This window comes from Adiantum capillus-veneris, chromosome 13, assembly GCF_014529385.1.
Source record: "Adiantum capillus-veneris isolate H3 chromosome 13, ASM1452938v2, whole genome shotgun sequence".
NCBI classification, from domain to species: Eukaryota; Viridiplantae; Streptophyta; class Polypodiopsida; order Polypodiales; family Pteridaceae; genus Adiantum; species Adiantum capillus-veneris.
This window is the reverse complement of record NC_140943.1, coordinates 126,043,287-126,055,720: the sequence shown is the minus strand read 5'-3', so window position 1 is coordinate 126,055,720 and position 12,434 is coordinate 126,043,287. Positions and strand designations below refer to the sequence as shown.

General features: G+C 42.8%; 2 pseudogenes; both read left to right on the top strand.

Annotated features, from left to right (window-relative positions):
- The first annotated feature begins 6,291 nt into the window (after nucleotides 1-6,291).
- On the top strand, nucleotides 6,292-7,840 carry LOC147444834 (uncharacterized; annotated as a pseudogene).
- Nucleotides 7,841-8,333: 493 nt separating this feature from the next.
- On the top strand, nucleotides 8,334-8,591 carry LOC147444833 (large ribosomal subunit protein uL15x pseudogene; annotated as a pseudogene).
- The last annotated feature ends 3,843 nt before the right edge of the window (nucleotides 8,592-12,434 follow it).

The following is a 12,434-nucleotide window of genomic DNA, read 5'->3' as shown; positions in this document are numbered from 1 at the left end:
CTCTGAGTATCCTTAGAGTCGTCTTCTTTATTTAAAATATCACAGTTGTCTCCCAAGTCAATAGCATCTAATACACAATCTTCTAGGGTCGAATGCTTCGTGCTATACATCATAGCATGAAGTTCTTTGTTTAGCAATCTTTCTAGAAACAATGACACTAATCTTTCTTCTGCTCGTATTTTTAATTCTGAGAGTCTTGCAACGTATTGCTTCATCCTAGTTGCATAATCCCTAGCAGACTCACCTTGTTTCTGTTTGAAGCTATAGATTTGAGCTACCATATTATGTTTGATCCTAGTTTTGGAACATGCAACTACAAATCTTTGAGCTAATGTTTTTAAATCCATGATTGACCTTGGTGGAATGTTTTGGAACCATGTCAAAGCTTTTCCTTTAAAAGTCATTCCAAATCCTTCAAATTGATTGTGAAAATCAAATATGCGTTCTGCTCTTAGCACTTGATTGAAGCTATCTAAGTGGTTATATGGATCCCCAAATCCACTGTATTTTTTGCCCCATTTTTGAAAATCAGCTGGTCTGACACGTCTATTTGGCTCAGCTGCAACTCTTCTAGTACTTGGTCATGTTTCAAGTCCTTCAAACGAATCTATTGGAAATAATGACTCATGTAGCCCTGCACTGGCTCTAATGTCACTCAGTTTTATTCGTGATGAGGTAGGTTCGGATTTTTTAACATTGCTCCCAAAAGATCTCTTGCGAAATTCTTCTCTTGGAATAGGATCAGGTCCTTGCCCAAATATCCAATCTCTTATAGAGTAACCTTGGTATCTAGTTTGTTTAATTCTACATCTTCATGAATCATCATCACAAAGTTATTGTTATAGCAATCCCTATATAGGTAAGATCGTAGATCTATTGACCCCTTGTCTCTGATCTTGAAGATTGGGTGTTAACTATCGTGATTGGGCATGAGAGGTCCATAAAAGATCCTTGACGTTCCTATCCTCCCAACAATAGACTCCAATCCTAGGATTATCAGTGCTAAGCCATTTCAAAGGTTTCACATTGACTTGATCATATCCCTCAAATTCTAAAGTCGATGGCCTCCTTTTGTTGCCATAACCGAATTATTGTGTTTACTTCTAACCCCTATCCGTCTATCATATCAGGATTTTCAACTTTTACATATTGGGTCCCGTTTTTATCCATGTACATTTTTCCTTGTTTGTTTGCTCTGATTTTCTCTTCAAAATCTATGTCATGGTCATCAATGCGAATGGCATCCACTTCATTAGGATCCAGGTAAACCTGAGCTCCATGGACATTAGTCTTATAAAAGGTGAGTATGTACTTATATCGCACTGTCGTTCCGACTCTGGACTGAGTCAAATAGGAAGACATTTCAAACGTTGAATCGGAATAAGTGTCTGAGGTTTCTTCAAAGATAGTGCCCAATTGATCATGTTGATTCACACTCTCTTTGATGGATACTCTTCAAGCGGTCTCTCCAAATATACCTTGATTTGCTAGTCTACAACCAGATCTAAGGTTCATATAGACTTGTTAAGCCCTAGATAAAGTACTTACCGTCGGATTGAATTGTTATCCGTTTTTCCACTTGACTTGAATTCAACTTCTATCAAGCTCTCAATTCTTTGCCTGCAACCTGGTTCCTGTGTCAGTTTTAACCAATTTTGTAATTTTCTCTCAAAGATTGTACAATTTTTGTTAACTATTGTGATTGGTTTGTGTATGTCACTTCAATCTTAGTTAAGAGAGTCAGCAATTGAGATTTCCAAATTCTACCCTTGCAAAGAGCTAAAAGACTAATCTGCAACCTAGAAACTGAGTTAAGATGTACTAATTTGGACCTGATGGAATCTAAACTTGACTAGTGGCCTTGTACTATGTTGTTATAACATGAGTCTTACCATACACCGAGCGAACTTTACCAAGCAAACAAAAAAACCGAGCGAAACCCATGTGTGTGTATGTGCGTGTGTCAAAAGGTGAACATAGAAAATGACATGTGGAGGAAAAAATGGTGTACTTTTAGTGATGTAAAGCAATGTTGGTTCTCCATACCAGTGAATGAAGAACAATATTGAATCATTGCATTGCAAAGAAAAAACAGAATAGTAAGACAAAATGTTACCCCTTCAAAAGAAGTACAAGATAAATAAAATCTACAAGTCGCCTTTCTAAATCACCCTAAAACATATAATTAGGAAGGGTAAATCAAAAGTTTCAAAGGACTATGGTCTCTCTTCAAGAATGAGCCTTTCTGGCTAGCACAACCTCCCCTAGCTAGATGCGGGCCCTCTGACAAGTGCTTGGAATGGCGTGGTTGCAGAGAAGACATATTATAAGCATGATATTTTAATGCATCCTTGTTTTGTGTTGTCCTATTGAGAACGAAGATGGGAGAAGCGGAACCAACACACCTCGTTCACTGCTCTATACATTACTGCACTAATGTGGGATATTTTAGATTCAACATAGTGGAGATTCACATGCGTAAATTCTTGGGGTAAAGCAGACATGAGCTGCATTCTTTCCTTGCCCTTGAATAAACTGAGCGTGGAAAAATATACTGACGTTTTCTCGCTAAATGAATCCTTGCTTCAACTAACTCGATTGTTTTTTATATAAGAGTTAGCTTGCAAGAGCCTGCGTTCAAAGAAAATTGACCTTTAATGTTGTTTTAAAGGACAAAATCTGAAAATTCGTGGCTAGGCAGGAGGATCAACTTGATGGAAATTGACTAGGATTTTGGTGTAAAAACTGGTAAAAGCACTAAAACCATCACTACCTAGGAGATTACCAATGCTCAATGCTCTTCCTTTTTCCCATTGGTTGCTAAAAACACTTTTTGCAAACACTGGCAAGAGCTTCATTTCATAGAAGCAGCTAAAAAACTCTTGTCATCAGCACATTGCCGCGGCTTGTGTGCAAACATGCTCATCAATGATAGGGAAATTAAATCATTTTCTCAAACAAACAAAATTCCTTTCCTTGAATTTGCTAAGAGGAGACTTGAAAAAATGGGTTATTTATTCAATTTTTATACTATTTTTTTCTATTTTAGGGAGGATTTTTCCCTTTTCCCAACCGGCATGGAAAATGACACCATATTAAGCTGAGACACATTTTTCCAAAATAGTGGCGCTCATAATACGTGAAGAGGGTGTGATGCATGTTGACTCTCGTGGATCAAGACAATAGGATTGGACCGTCGTTTGGTGCTAGATACTATTGGAATAAAATAAAAATATGCCAGCTATCATGCCTCAAGAACCCAAAGGTACGAGCATCTGTTCAGATCACTCATCATCATCCTATTTAACTACCCTATGTATCCACACTTATCATCACAATCCAATAACGCCTAGCCACCTATCTGCGTGTATTGTCTCTCTCTCTCTTCTCTCTTCTCCTTCTCTGTGTAACTAACACACACACTAATGGAATCTCTCATATAATGCACAGTCTCTGTGCCTCTGGTAGTGGGAGGCCTCCTGGCCTTTCACTCCACATGGTATCAATCGCCGGGTATGGGTCCAGGACCTGCACCCTATGTCTGTTGAAGATATCCTGCATGGCACCATGCACACGGCTCGCCACGCTGCACTTGCAGCCTGCATGCAATGAGAGAGCCCTGCAATTATTTCCCTCTGGTGGCAATGATGATACTTCCTCTACCCATGCCCTCTGTGGTGCTGAAAAGCCTCTCCATGAGCAATCCTGTAATGCGGCTCATTCTGGCTATAATTCTCAAGCAGCCTGGGCCGGATGCCCACCTACAACCACTGCGCATCATTATTCTGAGAGAATTCTCGCCATGTTCAAAAGATTTTATGCTCCTGAGACGAAGTGCGTTTGGGCCCCTCTTACCATAGCCCTGGACGTGATGCCGAACCTGTCTATTTAGTCTGCTGCATCAATTATATCAACCACATCCGACTCTCTAATTGGCGTTGAGCCTCTGTCGTGGCTGCACTGTCATCATCATCTGCTATTGTTTTGTGAGGCCAGGATGTTGAAGATATCATGTGCTCCTACGTCATGCTCATCAAGAGTGTCCAAGCAGGTTTTGATAGTAGCAACCTCATCATAGGTTACAGCAATGAATGCTTCGTCTGGACTATTGGCATCACCATTGTCGAGAATGGCGGCATCTGTGGTTGCATGCATGTCAACAAGTTTTGCAGGAGCGACTGCGGAAGCCAGGGCAGCATTCTTCGCTTTAGAGGCTGTTAATTTGAGGGAGATGGTGAGAGTATTGGCCGCAGCAGTTTTGTCCGCATGTGGTGCGGCTGCAAATGATCTATCTGCACAGTAGGGTTGATGATGTCTTTCTTGGCCGCAGGGGTTGCCTCAATCACATCAGCATTAATGGAAGCATCATTAGCATCTACATTGGTTGCAACATAATCAACGGAGGTGCATCCGCTAGGCAACTGGTGACTCCAAAGTGTGAGCCGTTGGAGGTAGGTGAGAACTGGCCATCTTCGGTTGCATTTAAGCGGGACACCACATTGACTGCACGATTGCATGCATAGCAGCACCTCGAAAAACCTTGCCGCAGTTGATAGACCATGCAAATCCGTGCAACCTTCTCTAGTAGCTCCTGCCAATGTTGATGTTATCTCTGATGCCATCTTGCAGTCAATGCCTATCACAGATTTGGCGATAGCGAGGTCATTGATGGCGTCGATAAGGATATGGACGAGACTGAATTTTCGTTCAAGTCTGTAAATGCTGGATCAGATGTCGCATTTTTACCCTCTCCAATGGCCCTCTCTTGGCAATGTCTCATGCTTGACCAAGCCCGAATTGCTGCAGCTAATTTGGATAGAGTGAATACCTGTAGGCGCTTCCCCCTTCCGATGCAAATCTGAAAGGATGAACAAGATGAAAGCTCCACTGAACTAAATTTCGGAGACTTGCCCCGTTCTCCGATTCCCAACATATCTCAACCAAAAAGCATGGGTGGAAGGGACACTTGTCCCTCAAATTTCTCATTGAGAATCAGCGAAGCTAAGCTTGCTCTACAAATGAGAACATACATAGAATGGGGAATGAGAACAGAGAGATTGGTAACGCGAAGAGCCACATGTCATAGTTGGGAAGGTGCCAGTGAAACGCTGGAAAAACCCTTTTAATGGAATGAGAAATCCACAAAGCGACAATATAATCGGTGGCGCTGAGCTTGCTTCTGCGATTGCTCGACAAATGACTGCAAGGTAAAGATATGATCTTTAATACAAAACTGTCGCTGAAACCTTGCCTGTCCGCTTGCTTTGAGCCCTGCTATCTCTTAGGGTGTGCACATGCACCAGCTACAGAACCCCGGCCAGTAAAGATTCCATGGTGCCCCACCATTTTCCTGGACTGTAGCTAATCGGTTCTTCAACGTTCTTCCACCGCTTTAATCGGAAAGTGACTCCCTTTCCCTACCCGTTTGCAACGGTGGCTAAGCGATGACATCCTTAAAAATAGTAACCTGCAGAGTTGACGGTTGCAGCTGCACCCATCCACTCCACCGCCTGCAGTATTGACAACTGCAACAGCCAACTGCTCAGTAAGATCGTCTGCAACACAACATCGTCTGCAACAGTTGACGACTGATCACCGGAATTATGCAGGTCGGCTTGCATCCATCTTCTCTCACTAGCTGAGGAGGGAGATTCTCTCAAGGAGCCTCGAGCAGGCTGGGTACGCTTTCACAGCACGAGTTTCAATCATAAACTTTTGCTTTTCTGTGAACTGTGTACGTGATTTCGCCCCTTGACATACCCTTGTGCCGTCTCCCACCAATAAAGCTTCTGCATAGACTCGTCATTTGTTCACGGCAATGTCGAGTGTGCATTAGGCAACGTTGCTTGTTTCCTAACTGACAAGCATGCAAGAGCCCACGGAAGGGAGTAGGCCACATCTTTTCAGGATCAAAACCACAGCAATCCCAAATTCCAATTAGTTACCTGTGTGCATACACAACCCGCACACACTCATACTAAGCTTGTACATACCTGCTCAAGCTTGCCTGATCACTACGTTGGAGGATGACGAACCTGGCGAGCTCCCCCTTATGCGAAACCTTCATGCTCTTAAACAGCCAAAGGAATCGCCCTCATTGAAAGCTCGGTCGTGAAAGTCGCCCGCTGCTAAGGGCATCTCCTCCATCTCTCATGAACCCAATTTTGCAAGCCTCGACCATGCTTTCGATCACGATTGAGATGCTGTGCAAGATCATGACATGGTACTTCAACATGGTGAAGGTACTGGTGTTAGAAGAGATGGCTCAGCCCACAGAAGCGATCTCCTCATATGAATAGCTGGGATGCAAGAATGCAGTCTCGTTATGAGAATGATCTGGACTCCAGAATGAGCTGGGACTTAGGGGCGGAAGTCCCTGCAAGCATAGACACAAACACAGAGGAATGGCGTATCGGGTGCAACTCAAGGGCTCATGATGGTATCTTTGATGACATATACAGAGATGCTCGCTCCATCTCACACGATAGAACAACAGAGTGGGTAAGCTCTTCGGCGCGACTGAGGACTTTAGGTCAAACAATCATGTGGGATTTTTCACACAGCATCAAGATGAGGATGGTAGATTCAAAGCATTGCAGAAGACATCAAAGCTTGAGCAAGGGCATAAGCAGTGGAGACAGAGAGATCAAATTTTGTCTCCTTTGATTCTAAATCCTAATATTGATGCGCAGAAGCCTATGCACTCGAATTCCCCCTTCACTTTGGAGGATCCTATAGATGCAGATGAGCAAGTTTCTGAACATGATTGGGACTATGTAATGGCACAGCAGAAGCATGACCTCGAGCGCCTCTATTGCAACATGAGACACGCCGTTCCCACAGAAAGCATACAGTTGGCAAGGTTGATGTATTGAGGTCACCACAAATGGCCGTTGCTAGCAATATGAGCAAGCAGCTATACTCAGACTATTCCAGGGTGGTGCCATCTGTGTCTGAGTTCTTCGAGTATGAAGTTCAGGCCATGGAGCTGCCTGGGAAGAAGGAAAGTGGAAAAGCTTCGCAGAAGTCTAAGCCTTCCAAGCAAGGCAAGGGGCTGGCTAGCAGTAAGGAGGAACGCAGAGGTTATTCCGTGGGGACAAGGAGCAGATCCAGCATGAATTCAGGGCATCAATTGGAGCAAGTTTTATCGATATTGAATCATCCTACAGCGAGACCAGTAGCAGAGCCGCTACCTTTCCTAACGGAATTGGAGGATTACAATGGCAGTGAGGAATATACTGGCGCCTCCATAGCAGGCCTCAGGACTAAATAACACATAGTATTAATGAGGGGGGGGGTAAGGGGATCGAGGGCAGAGAAGTGCGCGCATGAAAATCGGAGAGGTTGCAGCCATAGATGGGCACTTAAAAACTAAACCCGGCCACAGATTAAACCCGGGCAGCGCCTATATTTTAAATATAAAACCCCAAAAACCCGGGCCATGGGTACAACATGTGCGCGCGGGTGGGATGGTTACCCCATGCATCACAATCTGGGCGACGAGGCCCTGGGTTCAAATCGAGTCGCCGCCCGGGTTCTTTTTCGCGTTGACTTGCTACGCGTCCGGGTTTAATCTGCCTTGGGCTCCCCGCATCCACTTCCACGCCGTCGATCCCCTTACCCCCCTCTCTTTAATGTTATGTGTCACTTAGTGTCGTGGCATAGCAGGTGAGCTCAAGAGGCTGGCCATGAGTGAGTTGCATGGGGAATTGGAATTGGTGGCATGCAACAACAGTGCTGCGCCGGACAGGAACAACACAGGGCGGATTGTGAAAATGGCCGATGCAGAGCACCTCCAACTCTCAGTGCAAAAAGACTGCAAAGAGCTTGCCCTTTGTGATTACAAACCTAGAAATTTGAGCCAAAAGTACAGGCCCAAAGTGTTTGAAGATGTGGTTGGCCAGCACATTGTAGCACAAGCTCTTTCTACTGCAATTCTGAAATCCAGAATTTCTCCTGTTTACCTCTTTCAAGGATCGCGCGGTACAGGTAAGACGTCTCTCCATAATAGTGCTTGGATAAGTTCGCTCCAACCCTCTGCTTAGTCTCGCCATAGTAGTGTGTGTGTGTGTGTGTGTGTGTGTGTGTGTGTGTGTGTGTGAGAGAGAGAGAGAGAGAGAGACTTCTTGGTTCGAGAGTAGGGAGGCCGCCATGATGACTAGGTTGAAGAAGAACGGGAAGAAGAGAGGTCACGTCAGTGCAGGCCATGGAAGAATTGGCAAGCTGCACAGGAAGCATCCCGAAGGTTGCGGGGTAATGCAGGAGGTATGCACCACCATCGCATTCTGTTCGACAAATATCACCCTGGGTACTGCGGGAAGGTAGGTATGCACTACTTCCACAAGACAATGAAAAAGCTCCATTGTCCCATTGTGAATGTGGATCGTCTCTTCTCGCTTCTGCCCGACTGTGCGAAGTCTGGTCTGAAAGGAAAGGGGCCCTTGCTGGATGTCACACAGTTCGGGTACTTCAAGGTGCTAGGTAAAGGTGATGCTACCCCCACTCCTCTGGTCGTTAAAGCCAAGTTCTTCTCTAAGCTTGCGGAGAAGAAGATCAAAGAGGCTGGTGGTGCCGTCCTTCTCACTGCTTGAGGTCAGATCTTCCCTTCTATTCACGTGTAGGCAGATGATGAGGCTTTTTTTGCTTCTCAATAAATGATTTTTGAATGAGGACTTGCAGAGATGGGTTTTGATGTCCTAGCGATGATTGAATGTACCCGACTTTCCCTTTATTATAGAGAGAGAGAGAGAGAGAGAGAGAGATCTCCTTGACGAAGAGGAAGCAGAAGCAGTTGCGGCATAAGCAATCATGATGGTGGATGTAACAAGCACGAAAGAGGACACACCAACCCCATCAGGTGCTCCAATTGTGGGCGACGTGTGCCCAAGGACAAGGTTGTCAAGCGGTTTCTTGTAAGGAACATTGTTGAACAAGATGCTGTGCGAGATGTGCACGATGCTTGCGTTTATGATGGGTACACACTTCCCAAGCTTTACACCAAAATGCAGTACTGTGTTTCATGCGCCATTCACTCTCACGTTATCCGTGTGAGATCCCACACAAAATAAAGAGTTACGTTTGGGAGCCACCACAGAGGTTTAGATGCAAGGAGGATATCCAGAACCAAAGTCAACGTACCAATGTTCCTGTTGTTAGGAAGTAGAGAGTTTTCTAATTAGTGCATAAGCAAGAAGAGGAAGAAGGCTCGTGAATTTTGACTTCTATCATAAAACTCTTAGAAGATGCATGCTACGAGCATTGCCACTGTGGTTGAAGCCACCAATTGGATGGACGTTGAGTGATTTTTGAGTCTTTTGGACGGGCTTGTATCTGGTATTTTGGAAATGTCTTTCTAAACTTTTTTCCAAAGAGAGAGAGAGAGAGACAAAGAGAGAGAGAGAGAGAGAGAGAGAGAGAGAGAGAGAGAGAGAGAGAGAGAGAGAGAGAGAGAGAGAGAGAGAGAGAGAGAGAGTTCAACTTGCTTTTGAGACCTTGAGTGCGTGACAGAGAGAAGCCTTGCGAGTGAACAAGACACGACACTCAAAATTTACTAGTGAGTGACGAGTGCTCGAAAAATACTTTTTTCCAAAAACTTGTCAAACCTACAAGTTAGAAACAATTGAGGTAAATTGACTAAACCTGAAGGTTTTTATACCAATTTAGAATATTTTTTTTCAAATTTTGGAAATTTTCTCACCTTCAACTATAAAATTTAGAGGTAAATCTCAAAATTTGTAGGTGGAGTTACACTAAACCTAGGTTTTTTCTAGCACTGTGAATGACTTATAGAGACGGCGCTAAGTCTGAGAGGAGAGAGAGAGAGAGAGAGAGAGAGAGAGAGAGAGAGAGAGCGTAATTGGCTATATTGGTGGAGAGCATGCACACCCCTTCCATGCAGAGCTCGCTGCCCAGTGGCGGAGTCAGGCTTACTTTTGTGGAACTCTAGAAGAAGGTGGAGGTAGGGATTGTTGACCAAAGGAATCAATGCATCAAAGTCATTTCTGACGCGCGACTAGAAAGGCTGGTTTTTGAGAAAAGATTCCTCGATGTGATCTTGCAACTGTGGAAGATGAACCTCATTCTCTCTCTCTCTCTCTCTCTCTCTCTCTCTCTCTCTCTCTCACACACACACACACACACACACACATAAAATCTTCATCTTTGTTCTCGTTGAAAGATGGGGTTGAGGTGATTGCGAAGGCATTGCATAAGAGGGGATTGCCAAGCTATTGCATACAAGTGGTGATTATCGTTCATGTCGACAGTATCTTATGATCTTTATTACCTCTCCCACCCTTGGCCATAAAGTCCTCATGATTGGGGCCTCCTCTTTTGCAACTCACCATGAAAACTCTAAAAGAGTCTGTAGTCCATGAAAACTATTTTTTTCAAAATTATGTGATGTGAAGGATATTTTCCTTTTCCTCTTTTCCTCTTTGTGATGTGAAAGATTTTTTTTTTGCGAGCTAGACAAAATGGAGTCACTCACCCAAAAACATTTCTCCCCAATTTCAATAAGGTACAATCTAGCACCAAAGATTGCAAATACACATTGTTCATATTGGCTCCAACCTATCAATACGATCTACCAAATCTGCTTCTTCTATAACTTCCCTACAAGCACTTGCCATAATATTATGTAGTGAGAAACCCTCCTCCCCTCTCCACAACATTGCACGCGCGCGCGCACACACACACTTTTACTTGTCCAAGCATCTACCATGGCTTGAATGTTGATGACCACAAGCCATGATTGGAGGAGGGAGCATAACCTTGGATAATCAAGGAGTTAATATAAGGGTGGATGATTAAAGTCTCCATAAGGAATGCTCTACATGTTTAGAGACAATGATAGATAGATTGTAATAAGTAATTTGATGCTAAATGTTTCTATTATGATTTAAGTTCTATGTATCTTGTGGGGTTTTCCTCTTTTTTATGATTGCTCGGAAAGGTTTGCTTGGACCTTGGAATTCCTCATCCTGCAGTCAACCATGGCTAGGCACATAACCATTTATGGATGACAATGTGGGCACATTTCACCAAATTTGATATGCTTGACCTTGTGGTATACTCAGTTGTGCAAAAACTATTCTCAATTCTGGAGCAGATGTAAATAATCATGATTATTTACTTCTGGGATTTTTTTAGCAACTTTCTGCCAAAATGTTGATACAAACAGGTGAAGAAACTCAACTTAAGCTCCCTAACAAAGTTTCACCAAGTTTGGATAAACTCTACTCAATTTGTCAACAATTTTGTGTCTTCAGACTCACTTTACAAAAGTGGCCACAATTTTCACTTTATAGATCCAATCTTACCAAATTTGATATGAGTGCTCAATACAACATGATAGAACTTGAGGTATGCTTGGTTGGTAAACAATGTTTGAAATTGGGACAAAACTAAATAAACATGCTTATTTACTTCTGGAAAATTTTAGCATATTTTTTATCATCTAAGCATACACACATGTTCTACACTTTAAAATAAGCCTCTGAGTCAAGTTTCACCAAGTGTGAACAAGATTTATCAAGTCAAACTCAATTTCTCAACAATCAATATAGATTCTAGCTTTCATCAAGCATTTGGTCTGTTTTGTGATCCAAATTCTATGAGTCTTCACAAAAGATGTTTGTAGTCTTGCATAGAGTCTCTGGTATCAACCTTGGTCAATTTTGAGTTAAAAGTAAATAATTATGATTATTTTCTTTTGGCCTAAAATGAACACTTTTTGCAATTTTTTCAATGGTCAGTCTTTTTGTGACATGTTTCAAGCCTCTGAGTCAAGTCAAAACTTAATTTGGCCTAAATTCTCAAGAAAATGAAAATAATATGAGTTTTTGTAAACTCTTGAAAATTTACCTCAAATGCATTCTTAAGCTTACCCACTGGTTCATAAAACTTTTATGACCACAATCTCCAGCCAGATTCAGTGTGGTTGACAGTCTTTTGATGTTGTTTCAAGCCGTAATCTTGAATTTTTGCAAGTTCACATAAACAACTCACAGATATTCTTTTGGAGTGAGCAATGATTTGAGATACCACCTTGGATTCTACTTATCCTACTCCTAGGCTCTACTACAATTGGGTTGTGGAAGGTGTCCACAAGCACTTGTTTTCTTGTTTTTTATGGTTTTGTGAGCCTTGATCTTAGGACTTGTCTTGTTCATCAATCATTTTCAAAATCCTAACCTAATCCTGCAATCCTACAAGGTACTTAGCAAGTACAATCTACTCCCAAGCTACCTCTACATAGCAAAATATGACACTCTTCAGCTATGTGGTTTTAAAGAGAAAGTTTAACTCTAGGTAGTCCTAGAGGAAGTTAAAGAGCAACTACACAAGATGCTCTTGTCTTCCTAGTTTAGGTTTGACGCCATGTGTTGAGTTTGGATTGAAGAGGGTCATTGCAAAAGGGAATGCATTGCTAG